Source organism: Oncorhynchus mykiss, chromosome 6 (assembly GCF_013265735.2).
Source record: "Oncorhynchus mykiss isolate Arlee chromosome 6, USDA_OmykA_1.1, whole genome shotgun sequence".
NCBI lineage: Eukaryota > Metazoa > Chordata > Actinopteri > Salmoniformes > Salmonidae > Oncorhynchus > Oncorhynchus mykiss.
In genome coordinates, this window is record NC_048570.1 from 23,322,097 (window position 1) to 23,343,694 (window position 21,598).

At 41.1% G+C, this 21,598-nt stretch overlaps 1 protein-coding gene across 1 annotated transcript in view; it reads left to right on the plus strand.

The window, feature by feature from the left end:
- Window positions 1-10,319, plus strand: part of LOC110525522 — a 500,086-nt gene extending 489,767 nt beyond the window's left edge. The window contains exon 5 of the mRNA XM_036979664.1: window positions 9,974-10,319. The gene's annotated coding sequence lies outside the window, so the exon portion shown is untranslated. The remainder of the gene's footprint in view (window positions 1-9,973) is intronic.
- The last annotated feature ends 11,279 nt before the right edge of the window (window positions 10,320-21,598 follow it).

Sequence of the window (21,598 nt, forward strand, 5' to 3'; positions counted from 1 at the left end):
ATAATGCCTGACGACAGCCAGGTAAGGTTCATTTTAGCCCACGTTTAACGAGCGTTACAGTTGTCCTAATTCCATCTTGTTCTAATGGCAAGTCTGCCTTAAGTGCAGAAACTATGGTTGATATTAGAAAATGTTGAGGGAATTAAATTCCTACATGTTATAATACCCAATTAAATTAAACACTCTGTCCACTCCTAAGAATTTGTAAGACTCTTATTTGCATAAAATGGACAGAGACCAGTCTCAAAATCAATCTGTAGCGTTTATTCTGGAGAGTACTGAACACGATACAGTTTACCACAGGTTATAAACTGAAAATGACGTCATTAGTTTTCGAACTGTCTCGTCTCTTCTCCCACCCTGGTACAAAGGCAGTATCTCAAGCCTTCCCACATCGTCCCACACCAATTTAATATAATTTATGACAGAGCCAAGGTCTTCCTGTGTAGATAAGCATTCTAGCCAGTCTGACGATAAGTTCATTCATTTCTACCAAGGAACAGACAGTCATTGTTATAATTCTTGATTATATTTACACACATTATATTCAGTACTAGGATTAAAAGAAAATTCATACATCTATACAGTAACATAATAGTATTCTGATTATTCAGTCCTGATTGAAATGAATACATAATTAGTCATTATTGATAAAAAAAATCCCTTAACCTATCCACCCTATGATTAAATATTATACATCCAATCACACATCTAGTTATATTAAAAAGCATACATCCATTTTTATTAGAAATATTTCTTGTTATCAAAATACCACCTAACTTAAACCAATTCTTGCATTCACACTGACTGTTTTAGGCCAACATCAGAATCATAACTCTTCTCATCAGGATTTTCGTTACAATCTTCATCGAAACAAGATACAACCTAACATCTCTAAATATCAAAATGCTCTTATCAAAAACATAAGATCCTCGCATATGAAAAATCTGGATTCATTCATCTATTTAGGTTTGAGGCATGTATTCATCCTTCCACTGGTCAGATCTTGGAATCAGTCCGTACCGCACCATCTGTTTTCTCATTGATTTCTCCAGAGTCCTGGAAATGAGACCTCATACACAGGGAATTAGACAATAGCCACAAAACTAAAACAGTCACACAGGTGAAGGTAGCCCTTAACACAGTGATCATAACATTTTTCCATTTTCCAAACATACTATCAAACCAATTAGTCAAAGAAGTATCCACCCCAGAGTTTTCTGCCAACTCGTGAGCCAGGGTGGTCAAACCAGCTGAGGCTTTGGTCACTGATTCGTTCGGAGCTGTGCCATCGAGGAACAAACCATCTCCACCCACTCTCACCCTTTCCAGCCAACAAACATATCCAAGATTAATTATATTCTGCCAAGTCATTCATTACATCTCTGGTATAATTGACGAAGCGCTGTGGATTATCCTAAATAAATTGATCCAGTTCTCATTCTTATTTGAGTGTGGACCACTAGAAAATACTCTAATCCTGCTACGATCTGATTTCTTGCTTTGAACTCGTCTGGTAATCCCTGTAGAACCCCAATGTTATCAATATATACTCTCTCGTCAAAATACCCAGATGGAGTACTTATTTTCTCCCGTTTGGCCAACATATAGCCCTCTGAGCTATGACCTGTGTCCACAACCAACATGGGGACCTGCACCAATATATACCATAATGGCTCAGAGTCCTAGACTGCCATGTAGTTAGAGACCCCTTTTGGTCTACATAAAACTCCATTGAGACATCCTTACCAACCTCTACTCTAACTTCCTGTCTACCCAGATTTAGGGATCTCTTATCCTTGTTTGGAACAAAATCCTCATTGTCTAAACCATGGGTCAAATTACCACTCTCCGCATACTCAGGTGGGACGTGCTGTATCAGGAATATGGTACCTACGATAAGACAGCTCAGACCAAACAGCACTCCGATGAAGCCCCACCCTTTTCCCGGAAAACATATCATCAGCAAGAGGCCAAGACACACTTTCACTTCTATGAACGCTCACAGCTGGGGAAAAGTCAGGTATAAGGGAATCTTCAGTAGGAGTTTGACCCCCGTACCCTAAAGGTTGCGGTTCCTCTCCTACTTCTGTGATTGTTCGACAGTGTCAGTGTGTCCTACCCTCCTACAATGTGTGATATGCACCCCGGGAGCTCTTTCGGCTATCCTCACCGCGAAGGCAGTCACCAGGAGTACTTGGTATGGCCCCACCCACTGTGCTGCTTCCCGTCTATTCTCCTCGGTGACTGGGTTGAGTGAATCACCTTATCCTGTAGTTCACCTGTAGTGCATACATCTCGGACATACAGGTTTGGTTAACAAACAATTTCTCATATGTTCTATCTGATTATATCTTTAACTTATATGCCTACTTATTAGCTAAATGTTTTAATTATTATTTGTTTATTATCCAATAGGCCACTAAGTGTCCTATCCTAGACCACAACTTACCCATCCCCCTTTTGATACCTGGCTCTGCCCAGGTAACAACCTTATCTACTCTAAATAATGACTTAGGTAAGATTAGTAAATTATCCTTATGTTCTGACATTATCATGTATGTCCAATTCTCCCTTTGGCGTCCATTCATATTTATCCTGTACCAATTCTCTGTCAAGTGTCTTATCTACTTTTAAAAGGTATCTGTGTTCATTTCCTCTCTGCTCTGTAACAACTATATGTTGCTTCCAAATTTTAACTAAATGTCTCACTGTTTGACTTTATCTAAACTCATGGATTTTTGGGGGGGAAAACATGTCTATGGTGTCAATTTCTAAAATCCTTATACAGGTTAATTAAGGTTCTTGATCCTATCCCTAATCCTGAATCACCACAGATGTCATATATCCCTGTCAAACTTTAATACTATTTAAATAAAAATATTCTAATATTCTAATATTAATTCAAGCCAAAACAAATGCTAACCATATCCTATCTCTTTCCTGTGTTAATGAAATCTCTCCTTCGGGAATCCACTGTATTTTATCTAAAAATTACATGAGTTAAACTTAAAAATCAGTCACATCAATAATTTAATATATGTTGCCTAGTTTGAGATACCTTATCTACCATCCCTAAGAACTGCAACTTATTTATTTTCATAAATAATTTTAATACTTATAAAATCGCCTTTTCTATCATGTGTTTTTCTGCCCTATTGGCTTAATAACGGTGTTCTGTCCAAACCTCAAAGGACCATCTTCCCCCATTTATTATCGATGATTAATATGATTTATGTTCTTGTTGCAGTACTATAAACTCCATCCATTATTATACATTTACTTTAAAACCCAGTATCACCCATGACTACAAATTCATTATTCAAATGGCTTCCCCCTGTGGCTGATCAGACCAACTGGGAGAGCCATGAAAACTGGTCAAAGGTTACACCACCCCTTTACATTCGTGTTCCATACCATATTAGACATATTAAAGAACCCTTTATCTTAAAAAAAAAAAAATTCACTTGTCTAATTAAAACTCAGAAAATAAAACTCCTAATATTCCATATGTGAGTGTACCCCTTTAAGATATCTTGTCTCTGGGAACAGGGAAATCTCCTTAACCTAAACATTTACTACAAAAACAAAACCTAAATAATTATGATAATCCCCTCAAATCATTCGTTTTAAATTTCCTTGATGTTTCATGTAACTCATTCAGTCTTTCTCCAAATTGTCGCCCCAAAATACTTTATACCCTGCCATTACACTCAAACAACTGTGATAAACGTGCACTGTCCCTTTAAATGAAAACACTCCCAGCCAGCCATACCCTATTGTAGACCTTTCATTGTTCCCCGTAATGAAAACAGATCATGTTTAGAATACGTTAACTTCTTGTTCGAATTCACTGGCGTTACCTAACCAAAAATCAATATCCGGGAAACAACCACAACTTTTTACGATTCAACTATTCTTACCTCCCTATGTTATAGCCAAATATAGCCCAATGGAACGCCTAGCAATTCTGTTGCTAGCTGTAGCATCTTTTCAGACTATCCTTACGATATTCAGCTCCTTTTTAAAAATGTATTTGGAACTTTTAGCCACTTTTGAAAAGTGACTCAAAGCTATAATGCACGCATTTTCCCTCTAAATGCCACAACCCATTTTCTCTGTCATAATTTGAGGAACGTAATGACGCTGCAAGTCAGCCTGCCTCTTGTCAAATATATATCCCCTATTCAGATTGAGTTCTGCTTTAAATTCTATCGAAAAAGTAAAACCAACCAAACTTCCCAACTTTCTATACTCCAAAATTTAAACGTACCATGTTCTTTGCTAAATGTCAGTCGATTCATAAAAAAATATAACATCATGATGGCTCAAAAACTTTATCGTATCTCTCCGTTGTTCCTTAAAATTTATCAGGGTTAGGTAACTTTCTCTTCTATGATACATTTATTTAAATACGACTCCCGTCTCAATACATTATTCCAGCAGATCATTTTGGGCAACATAACGTATTACATCGAAATTGTCTCGCCATTATTTTGAATTAATTATTCTATCAATTCAACCTAAACAACATATTAAAAACGTACAATTCATATCTTATACAAACACTAGCGCCCGTATTTTTCCAGGCAAAACATACAAATAGCTGAATTACAATCTAAAATCAATTTTAGTCTATCGGTGTCAAAGCTGAGATTCGAACCTCAGTGTCCCGCGTAACTTTACCGCTAATCCACCAACGCTATGGAAATGATTGAGTTTCCCCGACAATAACTATATTATTATAATTGTCTGTAGTCGCCAACTCCGGCACCGAGAATTCCCAGAAAATAATCCTAATTTAAACCCTTCCTGACTATTTCAGCAGTATCAGTTTCTATTCAGGGTTCATCATCGTTTTTTGTCTGAGTCAGGCTTTGGGAAAGAGTAGGTAAAATAAATGATATCTAGGGTCAAAGGTCAAAATTCCAGGTAGTCAAGGTCAGGGTGTTGAGCGCCTCCCTTCATTTCCCTTTGTTCTCAGCTCTCTTCCTCGCCTCGGGTAACCACATCCTAGCTGTATTTAGCCGCTCTGCCCGTTGTTTATCTGTCTTGTCTCCACTAACCCTATTTATTTGTTTAATCATTGATTCCAGTTTTTCTTTATTTAAACGTTCATCAAATTCGTACTTACTCCTCCATGTCTGGCTAAAATAGGTGTTCCTCTTATCTTCTTCCTGCATATATTTCTCATCTCCCGTTAATTTCGGGGCCTCCTTTGAGGATTTACTACCAATGTTTAATAAATCCTTGCCGCTCCTAGTAGCAATGTTTGTACTCACTATCTATGTGTATATATTTCTATGACCTATGTATGTGCTTTTCACCATTACCTAGTCACTATGGCTGTTCTACTGCCTGACTATGTGTGTGACTGTTGAATCAGATATTAGGTTTTACCTATACAATGATAAGTCCAGGGGTCGTAAATCTCTTAACATCTTTTATCAGGTTGTGTCGGAGGGCTTTTAAAGTACACTAATATCTTTATCTCATGCCACTATTTTAGGTTTCCCTCTCTCCTGGAACCTCTTGACTATAGATTTGGCTTCCCTCTCCTCCTCATTTGGACTTTATTTCAGTACTATTTGTTGAATCGCAACGATGGTCAATACTCCCAGAGCTTAATTGACCATTCAAGTTATCTTGTACGCATAGAATTCCCTTCCTGTCTTCCCACGCCTAGTTAATATCCTATTTGTACAAGATCACCGTCCTCACAGTCCTATCCCCCAGCACCTACTTTTATACTGTTATCAGTATAAAAGACACCTGTCCACAACCTCAAACAGTCACACTCCAAACTCCACTATGGCCAAGACCAAAGAGCTGTCAAAGGACACCAGAAACAAAATTGTAGACCTGCACCAGGCTGGGAAGACTGAATCTGCAATAGGTAAGCAGCTTGGTTTGAAGAAATCAACTGTGGGAGCAATTATTAGGAAATGGAAGACATACAAGACCACTGATAATCTCCCTCGATCTGGGGCTCCACGCAAGATCTCACCCCGTGGGGTCAAAAGGATTACAAGAATGGTGAGCAAAAATCCCAGAACCACAGAACCTAGTGAATGACCTGCAGAGAGCTGGGACCAAAGTAACAAAGCCTACCATTAGTAACACACTACGCCGCCAGGGACTCAAATCCGGCAGTGCCAGACGTGTCCCCCTGCTTAAGCCAGTACATGTCCAGGCCCGTCTGAAGTTTGCTAGAGAGCATTTGGATGATCCAGAAGAAGATTGGGAGAATGTCATATGGTCAGATGAAACCAAAATAAAACTTTTTGGTAAAAACTCAACGTGTCATGTTTGGAGGACAAATAATGCTGAGTTGCATCCAAAGAACACCATACCTACTGTGAAGCATGAGGGTAGAAACATCATGCTTTGGGGTTTTTCAGCAAAGGGACCAAGACGACTGATCCGTGTAAAGGAAAGAATGAATGGGGCCATGTATCATGAGATTTTGAGTGAAAACAGGGCATTGAAGATTAAATGTGGCTGGGTCTTTCAGCATGACAATGATCCCAAACACACCGCCCGGGCAACGAAGGAGTGGCTTCGTAAGAAGCATTTCAAGGTCCTGGAGTGGCCTAGCCAGTCTCCAGATCTCAACCCCATAGAAAATCTTTGGAGGGAGTTGCCCAGCAACAGAGCCAAAACATCACTGCTCTAGAGGAGATCTGCTTGGAGGAATGGGCTAAAATACCAGCAACAGTGTGTGAAAACCTTGTGAAGACTTACAGAAAACGTTTGACCTCTGTCATTGCCAACAAAGGGTGTATAACAAAGTATTGAGATAAACTTTTGTTATTGACCAAATACTTATTTTCCACCATAATTTGCAAATAAATTCATAAAAACTACAATGTGATTTTCTGGAGAAAAAAAATAATTTTGTCTGTCATAGTTGAAGTGTACCTATGATGAAAATTACAGGCCTCTCATCTTTTTAAGTGGTAGAACTTGCACAATTGGTGGCTGACTAAATACTTTTTTGCCCCACTGTATTTAATATCCCCTCTTAATCTCGAGCGAACATGCCTCTCGTGATTAAGTTTAGTTTATTTACGGTAGTGCACGTTACCGCAGGTTTTTGCGAACCTGACCAGTGTATATCGGTCATACAAAACCCAGTGTATATCGGTTATACAAAACCCAGTGTATGTTGGTCATACAAAACCCTGTGGGAATAGTAAAGCTCCCATTATTGATCAATTCTAAAAAATGTAGAACATCAAATCAAAGATAACTTAAATCAGTCCCCCCAGAATCGAGAATATAGGCTACTGGCCTTGTCGCCGACTGGGAAAAGCAATGTTCGTTGGATCTAGTCACCGTCCCTGTCGGTCTGGGGTGTACACCGGCCTGGTCTTTAACCTCAATTCAGAGGCCAGGTCTTAAATAACGGGACCAGACCCACTCGTGCACGATTTTCGGCGTACGACCTTCAGATGACAGAGACGGGTATTTTAGATCCCGGTTCGAAGGACCAATTGTTAAGGGAATTAAATTCAAATCAAATTTATTTATATAGCCCTTCGTACATCAGCTGATATCTCAAAGTGCTGTACAGAAACCCAGCCTAAAACCCCAAAACAGCAAGCAATGCAGGTGTAGAAGCACGGTGGCTAGGAAAAACTCCCTAGAAAGGCCAAAACCTAGGAAGAAACCTACATGTTTTAAGAAATTCCTACATGTTATAATACCCAATTAAATTAAACACTCTGTCCACTCCTAAGAATTTGTAAGACTCTTATTTGCATAAAATGGACAGAGACCAGTCTCAAAATCAATCTGTAGCGTTTATTCTGGAGAGTACTGAACACGATACAGTTTACCACAGGTTATAAACTGAAAATGACGTCATTAGTTTTCGAACTGTCTCGTCTCTTCTCCCACCCTGGTACAAAGGCAGTATCTCAAGCCTTCCCACATCGTCCCACACCAATTTAATATAATTTATGACAGAGCCAAGGTCTTCCTGTGTAGATAAGCATTCTAGCCAGTCTGACGATAAGTTCATTCATTTCTACCAAGGAACAGACAGTCATTGTTATAATTCTTAATTATATTTTCACACATTATATTCAGTACTAGGATTAAAAGAAAAATCATACATCTATACAGTAACATAATAGTATTCTGATTATTCAGTCCTGATTGAAATGAATACATAATTAGTCATTATTGATAATAATCCCTTAACAGAAAATAAGTATGATTGGAAGTTTAGGCAAGTAATTCCAATTGGGGAATTGTTGTGGGATGTTAGCATACCATATTTTTTTTGTGACATCTGCTGATGAAAAAAGGGCTTTATAAATACATTTTACTGACTGATTGATAATTGATTGTATGAAATGGAGTAGCATGCTTGATAAACCATAAATTAAAAGCAAAAACGTGAACTAACAAATATTTTCGTTTGGCAGAAGTTCGACAAGATATGATCTTTTTTCTAATGACATTGACAATTCATATAGTCATTAGACTTAGGCCTAATTGTGACATCATGTGTGTATGACATCTTTGAAGAATGCTCTGGCTTCAGCCAATCGGAATCGAGTATTCAACAATGCTTTGGCATAATTCATTCATAATTCGTTCATATTCACTTCAGTTGTCTGCCGATGGTTCACTGATATTTTTTCAAAGGAGGTATTAGTATTTCCTCTAAACAGCCTACAACAATAAGCTACACATCATGTCAGATGACAGCAAGGTATGGTTCATTTAGCCTATTTTGAGATTAGAGGAGAAATTACTAACAATATAGTAGGTCACTAACACAGCGAATAAGTTGTTTCATAAAGTCACAAACTAGGACTGATATTGACCTCTCATTTATCCACCAGAGCGTGAAATGGGAGGATCTCCTGGATGACCAAAATAAAGTTATGGCGAATATGAAGAATGAAACAGAGACACATGAGACCAACAAGAACAGGACAGGAGGCAAGGTAAGAAATATGCTGTCCTCTACACATGTTCTGCCTACTTAGGCACAGATCTAGGATTAGTTTACTGTCACTAAATCGTAGCCTTAAAGCATTAGGAGGAGACGCTACACTGACCTTGGATCTGCTATGAGACCTATAATCTGTTGTCATGTAGGCTAAACGTAAGTCCAGTGGCCGCGCCAAGAAGACTTCCGTGGAGGAGGACAGCAGCATTGGTGCAGGTCCGAGATTACTTCATGTTGGGTGCAGGTTGTGTTCAAATTCATCAGCACAGATCTGAGAAGATAGTATCTATATAGGTGAAAGCAATATAGTGGAGGCACGCAGAGAGATGTGCTTTTACCTGTCCAGTGCAATCAAATCACTAAAGGTGAAGGAAATTAGGGATCAAGTTCAGATTCAACTTTAGATTTCTCTTTGCGGTTTCCCAGAGTCTTCTCAGACACCCGGGTGTGGTTTCCGGGAAAGGGGATCTATCATTGAGCAGCTGGAGAAGGAGGCTCAGAGGACTCTAATGCCTTCTCTCAAGAATGGGACATGCTGTGCCACAATCCTCCTCTCCTTCCTGAGGAGTCTAACTGATGAGCAATGTCCCATGTCTTTTTCCAACCTCACATACAACAACTCTGAATTTATAGTCATAGTGCACCTTCTAACCACAAATGGGATTTCAAACACTACACCTAACATCACTGTAACGACACCCCTAACTCTTCCTGTAAATCAAGAACAAAATGTCTCATGTACTTGCTAAAAGCTTAATTAAATACACTTTTATTTTCCCTGACATGGCTATCTCTTGTGACTCCACTAACTCAACACCAGTGTGCAGGTAAAATATGTTTCCTTTCTTTTCTTTTCTCTAGCCAATGGAGAGTGATTCAGCATGGCATTAAAAATAATGTAAGTCTCTCCACATAAGGTTCTGGTCAAAAGTTGTGCTCTATATAGGGAATGGTGTCATGGAATTGCTTGATTGACAAAAACCTTACTCTGTTTGTTGGCCATAGCTCACATTCGAGCAGCTCTCCATGCTGTGTCTGAAGATTGTTAAGGTCGTGACCCAGACAGCCCTCCGCATTCTCCTACCAGCGCTAGCTCGTATCATGGGGGTGAACCTGAGGAGTGGGGCAACCTCCCCAGAATCACAGTGCTCTCTGACAGGGTCTGAGGATTCCTTAGGCAGTCTGGATGAGAGAGAGAAAAGGCTGCTGATCAGTGAGATTAACTACTGGACTAAGGAGAGGAGGAGGAATGGCAGTGCAGGGTTCCGCCAAAAATCCACCCGCAGAACCTCATCACCATGCTGTTCGCCTAAGAGGTATGTTCACAGCAATATTTCAACTTAATAATTGCAAGACCTGACCCACACTTATCATAAATTATTAACTTGGAATTCACACCTTGTAGTTTAAAGTTCTGGTCAGAAATGTTGCCACTGAAGGGGTGGGTCCAGGTGAAAGTCATTTGTAACTGGGTAAGCCATAAAGTAATCTATCTATGAATAAATAAATCAGGTACATGCCTTTCAGAATTAATCATATTCTGATGTCGTACAAACATAAAAATCAGGCAAAAAAATCATGTCAGTTGGCTTTAGGCTTCTAGAACTACGGTGGTATGAAAAGTAATCCATCATTGCTCTAATTTGGTTTTCAGGCTCACTAATGACCCAGATTAGATACCAGTTGGTCACATTTGCATGGCATAAGTGGTGATTGTGTGTTTATCTTCAAGGTCCCAGACCTCATTGCAGAGCTTGCCTGCAACTAGAGAGGCTCCCATCAGAGGCTCTTTTTGGGGTAATGGAAGAGAGCCTCCTGATATCCCTGGTTGAGGGTCACTCCAACCCCACCTCCTCCAGCTCCTCCGAGTTGAGCTGTGCTATCGTGGGGGAGGTAGTACACCAGCTTTAACTCTGGCCTCTCAGTGGCCATTCAGGCCAGCTCGGGGAGTTGCCCCCCTATGGACAGTCAGGGCATAGCAGCAGTCAAGGAGGTCATTCGGGTTGCCTCTGTGCAGATCCTGGCCGAGCTACAGAGTCAAACGTCTGAGCCAGAGTGGGTAGGGTTTATCGGGCCCCTCATGGACCCTGTGAACGATGATGTGCTGGATGCCATTGTTGGCACAATGGATAACATGGCACAGGACTTCAACATCCTATTGGGTCTGGCCAAGAAGAGGACATTCTTGGGGTCTAAATTTCTGACCAATCTTCAATGTGACCTTGATGTTGAGTGTCCATCTGGGAAAGAAGGGACCACTCACTTTCTCAAAGAGACTGGATCCTCTACCAGTGTGGTGGCCAGAAAGCTTCAGACCATCTCTAGCCCCGACTTTCAGTCTAAAGCCCTCAAGGCGGTGAGCACCATCCTTACAAGGAAAGTCAGCAGCTCTTCTGGCATGGCTCCTTCTTCTAGAACTTCTAGTGCTGCTCCTAGCCTTACTGAAGCCCCCCTGAATATCAGCTGCACAGCCCTGACGTCTGTAACCTCCACTGCCACAGTGATTGTTAAGGCATTTGTGAGAGGCATGGAGACGATAGCATCATTTGAAGGCACATGTGAAGCAGTTGATTGGCCAGTTCCTGTAAAGGACCACAAAACAGGATCTTCACAGATGATAACCTTCTCTCTAGCCCGCACACTCTACGGCCGTATACGAGCAAAGCTGAGGGACCTTTTAACTCTATCCGCTCGAGAAGAAGGTGTGGCTAAGGATGCTTCTCTTCAGGAGTCTTCAGACACCCTGGAAAAGGCAACTGTTTCAACTGTTGAGGTCCAGTTACCCAGCACCGAACTTAGTAGAGTTCCCAGTGAGAGCCAACCAATACCAGCTCTCTGTCTCTCCAATCTGGATACCAGTACTCAAGAAGTTCTTAGCAGTGTTTTTTCCATCTACAAGTCAAAGATATCAAAAGTGGAGAGTAAATCCTTGGCCGTTGTCAGTTCATCTGAGTCCCTAGAGGCTTGTTGGCTTGTTGATGGTGTCCTATCAAAGCTCGATGACTATACTATTTCCCAGTCACCCTCACCCAATGAAGCCTTGAGCGTGAGTACTCAATATTCTCAACTGAGCTCAGAAGAGAGTGTCAGAATCACAGAGTCCTCTACTAGTCTGATTCAGAGCATTAAGAAGCTCTTTAGCAATGACTTCCAGACTCAGGCAGAAGAGGCAGTGAGTAAAGTGCTGATGAGATCCAGTCATTCCTTTATCACACAGATCAGCCATACTGGTATTCAGAAAAGTCTGGCTTATCATCTAGCTCACCATCAGAGATCCATGTCCTTTCAGAATCCATGTCCTCCATGTCCTCTGAGAATACAGCCTCTGGATTAGTGGAAACCTTTGTCAAAGGAATAGCGACTATTTTCCAGAAAAATGAGTCCACTGACACTGTGCTACTGGAAAGAAGTGGGAGAGGTTCGCAGTGCTCTCACGGGGGCTCCCAACTGGATGATACTGAATTGAGTGTTAAAATATCAGAGGAGAAGCTTTGGTCAGAAGCTAAGACCATCTGCGTCAGTATGAAGAACACACTTAAGGATTTCTTCACAGGGCTGAAGCCACCCGGATCCGAAAGGACAGAAAATGCTTCTTCCAAAGAGACCCTTGGGGAAATCCTGGTTGCTATCCAGAGTGAAATCTCAAACTTAGGGCGAATGAAGGATTCCAGGGAGCTCCTTCAGATCAATGATATGGTAGGAACTATGCTGAAGGAGGTTGAGAAAAGTGAGGATGACAGTGAACAAGTCTGCCAAGACATCCCTAGAACCTGTTCATCTTTGTCCACTTCTTTAAATGGTCGTAGTTCCTTGTCCAGCTCTTCAAAGAGTCCTAGGTCAGAGTGTGAGTTAGAGATCAACCTCCCTGGCACTCCCATCCCTGACGAAGTGCCTTTTGATCTGACCTGCCCCATCGTCAGGAGCTCCTGCATCGACACCAGGGACTCTAAAATGCCAGATATTTCTTCAAGTGACCTAAAGACAAAGATGATGGCACACACAGATGAACCCCTGCATCGTAACAGTCCAATGACTGACAGCAGTCGACCACCGAGTGCTAAATTCGCTTTTCGATCCTCCACTCCGTCTTTCACCAGCAAGGGAACCTCTTTGGTACCAAAGAGAGATGGGATTGACATTGAAGAGAAGGAGGAGTGTATCCCCAGCAGCTCTGGCCATCTGAGGGAGCTCTTAATCACCCCGGACATCAGCAGTGCCACTGCATTCCCACTGCAGTACTTGATGGACTCCAGCAAAGATGATGTAATCTGTTTGGTCACCATACTGGTGATAAGGTTGCTATTGGAGATCAGACCCTCAGCCCTAGATGGACCCTCCCAACAGGCAGCAGATCTGACAGAAACATCTCAGCAACTCATCAGACAAGTCCTGTCTGAGTTCTGTGCTGCATCCAGATTCTCCAGGACACAGGCATATTCCCAGATCCTGTACATCCAAAGGGTGTTCAGAGGTGTACATAAAAACCTCATGGAGGAGTTTGGCTCTTATAACACCCTGCAAGCAGCTATTTCCTCCCAGGACCCTGCATTTGACAGAGTCCTGGTAAAGTCCTTGACCCAGCAGCTGGTACAGGGATGCAGGGAGGCGTCAAGTTAGAACTACTTTTGTAACAACAAGACTTTTGACGAGGAATTTCTGCATGTCTACCCTTTCAAAGTCTATTTTATTAAATAAATACATTATTTTACAAGAGTGTATTGTGCAGTTTGAGTTGGCAGGACTTCAACCACAGCTTGACTCTAATTCAATAGTTGCTGCATAGACTGTTAGAACCAGATGTTCTCTATTAATTTATTTAGATTTATAAGAGCTGATTAGCAGCAAGGGGATAACACATAGAGGAGAATTCGCTATCTACAGCTCGATCAACCCTCTTGAGATGTTTTCTATATGTTTAATAATGTGTGGTATGAGTCAGTCATTTTGCAGGGGAGGAGAGCACAGAGGTTTCACTCCAGTCTTGGTGTTGCTATACATTCAGACTGCAGGGTGACCAGAGGCCACGGGTGATACTGTAACGTATGGGCTGTAGGCGGTAGTGAATCACTAACATGTTACACGAGTACATCCGTGGCACAGATTCTGTCACGATACCAGTTCTAGTTTCCCTACCTAAACCTATCAGGTCCAATCCCTAAACCCTAAAACTGACACTGTGATTGTTTTCTGTAGCTAAGTCCCTGGTCACGACATCAGCAACTCAGAAAACTGATGCCATATGGGTACATTCATTGGTACATCACACAAAGAGGATCAATCGGCAGGGATAAGCAGGCTTTTGGAAATGACACTTGAGGGTATGGGAGAGCTACAGCAGCAGAGCTCTCCTCTCATCACGACTCACATTAACATGCATGGATTTGCGCTAGAGCGCAGCTACACCACCTGGTTCTATCTGCTCACCGCCTTCAGCCCTTTCTCCAAGTCACATTTCACACGGTTTTGCACCGCCTCCTGTCTACAGGTGAATACAAGTACAAATTCACATATTCCTCTCGACAATTCCTCTTGCCTACCCCACACTTCTTTCATTAAATGGATACTCCCTAAATACGTTCCATATTTTCCATATGCAGTACCTTCAGAAAGTATTCACACCCTTTGCTTTTCTCTCCATTTTGTTGTGTTACAGCCTGAATTTAAAATGGATTAATAATAGCAATAATAATAGCAATAATAGTGTTTAAGATGCATTTGTAATGACTACGTCACGTCCGTACCCCAAACATACCTGTAAGATAATAACATATCTGTAAGGTCCCTCACTTGAGCAGTGAATTTCAACCACAAAGACCAGGGATGTTTTCCAATGCCTCGTAAAGAAGGGCACCTATTGGTAGATGGGTTAAAAGAAGAAGCTGACATTGAATATCCCTTTGAGCATGGTGAAGTTATTAATGGCACTTTGAATAGTGTATCAATCCACTCAGTCACTACAAGGATACAGGCATCCTTCTTAACTCAGTTTCCGGAGAGGAATGAAACCGTTCAGGAATGTCACTGAGGCCAATGGTGACTTTAACAGTTACAGAGTTTAATAGCTGTGATGGGAGAAAACTGAGGATGAATCAACAACATTGTAGATTCTCCACAATACTAACCTAAATGACAGAGTGAACAGAAGGAAATCTGTACAGAATACAAATATTCCAAAATGTGCATCCTGTTTGCAATAAGGCACAAAAGTAAAACTGCAAAAAACGTTGGTAAAGAAATGAATACAAAACATTGTGTTTGGGGCAAATCCAACACATCACTGAGTACCACTCTACATATTTTTAAGCATGTTGGTGGCTGCATCATGTTATGGGAATGCTTGTCATCTGTAAGGACTAGGGAGTTTTTTAGGATAAAAAGAAAAAAGAGCTAAGCACAGGCAAAACCTATTGGAAAGCCTGGTTCAGTCTGCTTTCCAACAGACACTGGGAGACATTCACCTTTCAGCAGGACAATAACCTGAAACACAAGGCCAAATATACACTGGAGTTGCTTACCAAGAAGACAGTGAATGTTCCTGAATGGCCGAGTGACAGTTTTGACTTAAATCGTCTTGAAAATCTATGTCAAGACTTGAAAATGGCTGTCTATCACTGATCAACAACCACCTTGACAGAGCTTGAAGAATTTTAAAAATAATAATGAAATAATTATAATTATTAAAATAATAATAATAATAATGATGATGATAATCAATAAATAAATAATAATGAAAATATTGTACAATCCTGGTGTGCAAAGCTCTTAGAGACTTATCCAGAAAGACTCACAGCTGTAATCACTGCCACATGTATTGACTCAGGGGTGTGAATACTTACTGTATGTAAATGAGATATTTCTGCATTTCACTTTGTCACTATGCGGTATTATGTCTAGATGTTTGAAAATCCATTTTATCAAGGGGTATGAATACTTTCTGAAGGCACTGCATGGATATATTTGATCCTAAATGTATAGCTATGTCCACTCCCTATACCCCTCTATGCACCATTTGGAACCCCTAATAAACCCAACTATATCTGTCCCTAGTTAAACCCCTCTCTATACAACCCACCTCTCTGTCTTTGAGTGGAAATTAGTCCATTGAAAATACATGAATATGCCTTCATCAGTCACCTCAGTGTAAGACCGAGGGGAAAGGCAGATATTTCATAGTAATCATCATACATTTTTATTGATGACCGTTTTAAAGCAAGTGAGGATGAGGTGTATTGTAACAAGACTAAAGACTTGAATATCATAATTTTATTATGAACCACTATGATTAATATGTACATATTGTAATACAATTGACTGTGGGCCTTATAAAGAAACAGGAGCTGTCACCTGCTCTGAGAGGAACCTGATGAAGAAATGAGAGAGAGACAGAGGGAAACAACTGTTCCCATGGAAATACATTTTTGATCATTTTGATAATTTTGGACTTTTCTGCTTTTCCTTTTTTAATTACAGAATATATTGGCGCACACCCAAGACAGTTGGTAGAGGTGCTGACTAACAGCAAGTATAAAAAATATATTCTGTAGGCTACAAAATAAAGAGAATTGCACACTGTATATACAAGCTCCTAGAAATGTATTAGGTAAATCACCAACGTTTTGGCTTCACCCTGAAGAAGGCACAGTGATGCAGAAACGGTGGTGGTTTACCCAATCCATTACTTGGAGCTTGTATATCGAGTGTGCAACTATCTTTATTATTTTGATAGCCTACAGAATATATTTTTGCCACACAGGCCTACCAATGCACACGTTCAACTGACAATAACTCACTAAGTGCCTTACCAATGGCAAACTCAGGACACAAATCAAAGTTCTGTGGTCCAAAATTTGTGATTCCCGATTGAACTATCAAGAGAGATGATTGCTTGTTCTACCAAGTTACGATCTAACCTGCACTGTATGTTTATTTCCTACATCGAGATCTAGGCAAAAGAAAGCCATCAGAAAAAAAGTGAGATATAACACGGACATTTTCAGAATCCTTTGAAGAAAACAGTACATCATAGCAGAGAGAGGCATCAGAATGTGAACGCTGTGATTCCCCTATGAAGTTGGAGATCGACTGTATAAGAGGTGGGATGCTACTGCACATTGATGCTGAAGATGGGTAAACAAAGACACATTTAATGCTAACACAGCATCTCAGTGTCGTGACAATAGAATACTCTTCCCTACTACCGGAGCAGGCAGCTGTTCTATAGCGCTATCACATCTGGCTAAAATTCCCCTGTCATAGTATAAGAACTAATCAATCAACATGCTGAGATGATGAGATGGGCAAACAAAAGCAGAGCAGTTACAGGCAGTTAATATGTGCTACAAACACAATCTTGTCAGCACACACATTCTTTGTTGTTACTCTGTCAGTGCTATCAATACCACCTTGTTATCAGTGAAAGATTCCTTCAGAGCAGTACTTACTCAGACCTGGCAGGTGCTGTCAGTGCCTTTGCTGAAGAACCACTTTAGAGGGGGCAAGTCCTCACCCAGAAAGCCCGATCTTGTGGGGTCTTGCTGGGCAGCCACCGGCCAGTAGGAGAGGCTCGCTGGTTCATCAAAACTGGGGATGTCATCTTCACTGTAGAGACGAAGGCAGGAGAAAGAGATTTGAGCAGTGAGAGCGAGTGAAGATTAGCATACAGAGAGAAAGTGTGGAGGAGAGGAGGGAGTGGAGAGAGGGAAACTGCATTGTATATTAACGCAGTAGACCAGTGAAAACACAATCGCATAGACATGCAGGGAAGCTCTCGCTCCACCACTCTCTATTTTTTTCTCTCTCTCCCCACACTGCAGTAGCTCCAGCTAATCACAGTAATACATGCAGCCTGAGTCACTGCCTAAACTGTGTGTTCTCTCCTGCATAACACAGGCATTTCAGTAACAACAACCACTCCACAGAGACCCCAGTTCTTTTCAGACTTCAAACACAGAGATCTATTAGGCCTACCTAACACAGTCTCTCCTATCACACGGCTATCAAATGTCAAATGTAGTGGAAGGCAAAGTGCTCCTCTAACTGATAAGACTTTTCTTTGCTATAGAAAAATCTTCAGATACAAGTTTTCCACATGACATGTTGAATGCACTGAGCTGTCTGTTTGAACTGCTGGGGCACAGCTCGGACACCCATAAATACCCCGCAAGAAATGCCACCAGAGGTCTCTTCACAGCCCCCAAGTCCAAGACAGACTATGGGAGGCGCACAGTACTAAATAGAGCTATGACTACATGGAACTCTATTCCACATCAAGTAACTGACGCAAGCAGTAAAATTTGATTTAAAAAACAGATCAAATATACCTTATGGAACAGCTGGGACTGTGAAGCAACACAAACATAGGCACAGACACATGCATACACGCACACACGAAAACATGCGCACTATACACACACACACATGGATTTTGTACTGTAGATACAGTGCCTTGTGAAAGTATTTGGCCCCCTTGAACTTTGCGACCTTTTGCCACATTTCAGGCTTCAAACATAAAGATATAAAACTGTATTTTTTTATGAAGAATCAACAACAAGTGGGACACAATCATGAAGTGGAACGACATTTATTGGATATTTCAAACTTTTCTAACAAATCAAAAACTGAAAAATTGGGCGTGCAAAATTATTCAGCCCCCTTAAGTTAATACTTTGTAGTGCCACCTTTTGCTGCGATTACAGCTGTAAGTCGCTTGGGGTATGTCTCTATCAGTTTTGCACATCGAGAGACTGACATTTTTTCCCATTCCTCCTTGCAAAACAGCTCGAGCTCAGTGAGGTTGGATGGAGAGCATTTGTGAACAGCAGTTTTCAGTTCTTTCCACAGATTCTCGATTGGATTCAGGTCTGGACTTTAACTTGGCCATTCTAACACCTGGATATGTTTATTTTTGAACCATTCCATTGTAGATTTTGCTTTATGTTTTGGATCATTGTCTTGTTGGAAGACAAATCTCCGTCCCAGTCTCAGGTCTTTTGCAGACTCCGTCAGGTTTTCTTCCAGAATGGTCCTGTATTTGGCTCCATCCATCTTCCCATCAATTTTAACCATCTTCCCTGTCCCTGCTGAAGAAAAGCAGGCCCAAACCATGATGCTGCCACCACCATGTTTTGTGTTCAAGGTGATGAGCTGTGTTGCTTTTACGCCAAACATAACGTTTTGCATTGTTGCCAAAAAGTTCAATTTTGGTTTCATCTGACCAGAGCACCTTCTTCCACATGTTTGGTGTGTCTCCCAGGTGGCTTGTGGCAAACTTTAAACGACACTTTTTATGGATATCTTTAAGAAATGGCTTTCTTCTTGCCACTCTTCCATAAAGGCCAGATTTGTGCAATATACGATTGATTGTTGTCCTATGGACAGAGTCTCCCACCTCAGCTGTAGATCTCTGCAGTTCATCCAGAGTGATGATGGGCCTTTTGGCTGCATCTCTGATCAGTCTTCTCCTTGTATGAGCTGAAAGTTTAGAGGGACGGCCAGGTCTTGGTAGATTTGCAGTGGTCCGATACTCCTTCCATTTCAATATTATCGCTTGCACAGTGCTCCTTGGGATGTTTAAAGCTTGGGAAATCTTTTTGTATCCAAATCCGGCTTTAAACTTCTTCACAACAGTATCTCGGACCTGCCTGGTGTGTTCCTTGTTCTTCATGATGCTCTCTGCGCTTTTAACGGACCTCTGAGACTATCACAGTGCAGGTGCATTTATACGGAGACTTGATTACACACAGGTGGATTGTATTTATCATCATTAGTCATTTAGGTCAACATTGGATCATTCAGAGATCCTCACTGAACTTCTGGAGAGAGTTTGCTGCACTGAAAGTAAAGGGGCTGAATAATTTTGCACGCCCAATTTTTCAGTTTTTGATTTGTTAAAAAAGTTTGAAATATCCAACAAATGTTGTTCCACTTCATGATTGTGTCCCACTTGTTGTTGATTCTTCATAAAAAAATACAGTTTTATATCTTTATGTTTGAAGCCTGAAATGTGGCAAAAGGTCGCAAAGTTCAAGGGGGCCGAAGACTTTCGCAAGGCACTGTATGTGGTGGAGTAGGAGCCTGAGGGCACACAGTGTGTTGTGAAATCTGTGAATGTAATGTTATGTTTTTAAAACTGTATGAACTGCCTTCATTTTGCTGGACCCCAGGAAGAGTAGCTGCTGCCTTGGCAGGAACTAATGGGGATCCATAATAAATACAAGTACCTGTCCACACCTGCTCCAAATCAACTCCGCTGTATGAATACACTTCAAAGCTCAGCTGTTTAGACATGCTTGTAAGCTGTATTAGAAATTCTACAGAATTGTACAGATTCGGTGATGAAGCAAATTCATCATATCAAGATAATCCCTATGTCATGGTCATGCTGGTTGGGCTTTCTGTCACTCTCAATGCTGAGATGAGTCAGACACACACACGACAGACATCACCCTAGGGGCCTCTGAGATCCCGGCTTTGGAAAGGGTGGCAGGACCTGTCCGAGCAAGCAACACTCCTTCACAGCAGTAGGGAAATGAAACAGCTCGGCCAGTCCAGGTAACCAATCAATGGCTGTTATGACCCTGTCAAGCACCAGAACACAACTCAGCACTCATACTGTAGGCTACCATACTGTTGTTATGAGTCTATGTAATCATTATTTCATTTTCTTTCACTTCATAAAGTGAAGCCCTGTTTAAAATAAACTTTCAACTCAAATTGGATGTGGAGCCAAGTAGGCAATAAGTAAACTATAAACATCCAGCATGAGTGGGAAATGATGGACCAGCACACAGGGCTTGACTTTGTCTTTTTGGTTTCTGTTGAGTGTTTACTCAGCTATGATGTAAGCAAAACACTGGAGGCTTTATCTTATGAGCAGAGAATATAATCGCTTTAGACTCCCAATGTTTCAGTCAAGCAGCCCTCTCAATCTAAACACAAATCTGAGTTTGCAAGAGAGCAAATCAAGTAAGTACCCTCAATTACTGATTTATCAGAGCAGACTTCCGATAGCGCAGCGTGAGGTCATGCTCGCCATGAAAACAGTACATTTGTCTTTGGACTAGGCTGAGAACCAAATACAGTTTACAGCTATCCTCTAAGGAATACCATGCTATGCCATTTGATGTTTGTGCATGCATTGTATATGCAGTGCCTTCGGAAAGTATTCAGACCCCTAGACCTTTTCCACATTTTGTTATGTTACAACCTTATTCTAAAAATGGATTGAATAACATTTCCTCAGCAATCTAAACACAATACCCCATAATGACAAAGCGTAAACAGGGTTTTTAAAAACAGTATGCTATGAGATTTGTTGCATCATGTTGTGAGGGTGCTTTGCTGCAGGAGGGACTGGTGCACCTCACAAAATAGATGGCATCACGAGGAAAGAAAATTATGTGGATATATTAAAGCAACATCTCTAGTTAAAGCTTGGTTGCAAATTGGTCTTCCAAATGGACAATGATCCCAAGCATACTTCCAAAGTTGTGGCAAAATGGCTTAAGGACAACAAAGTCAAGGTATTGGAGTGGCCATCACAAAGCACTGACCTCAATCCCATTGAAAATTTGTGGGCAGAACTGAAAAAGCATGTGCGAGCAAGGAGGCCTACAAACCTGACTTAGTTAC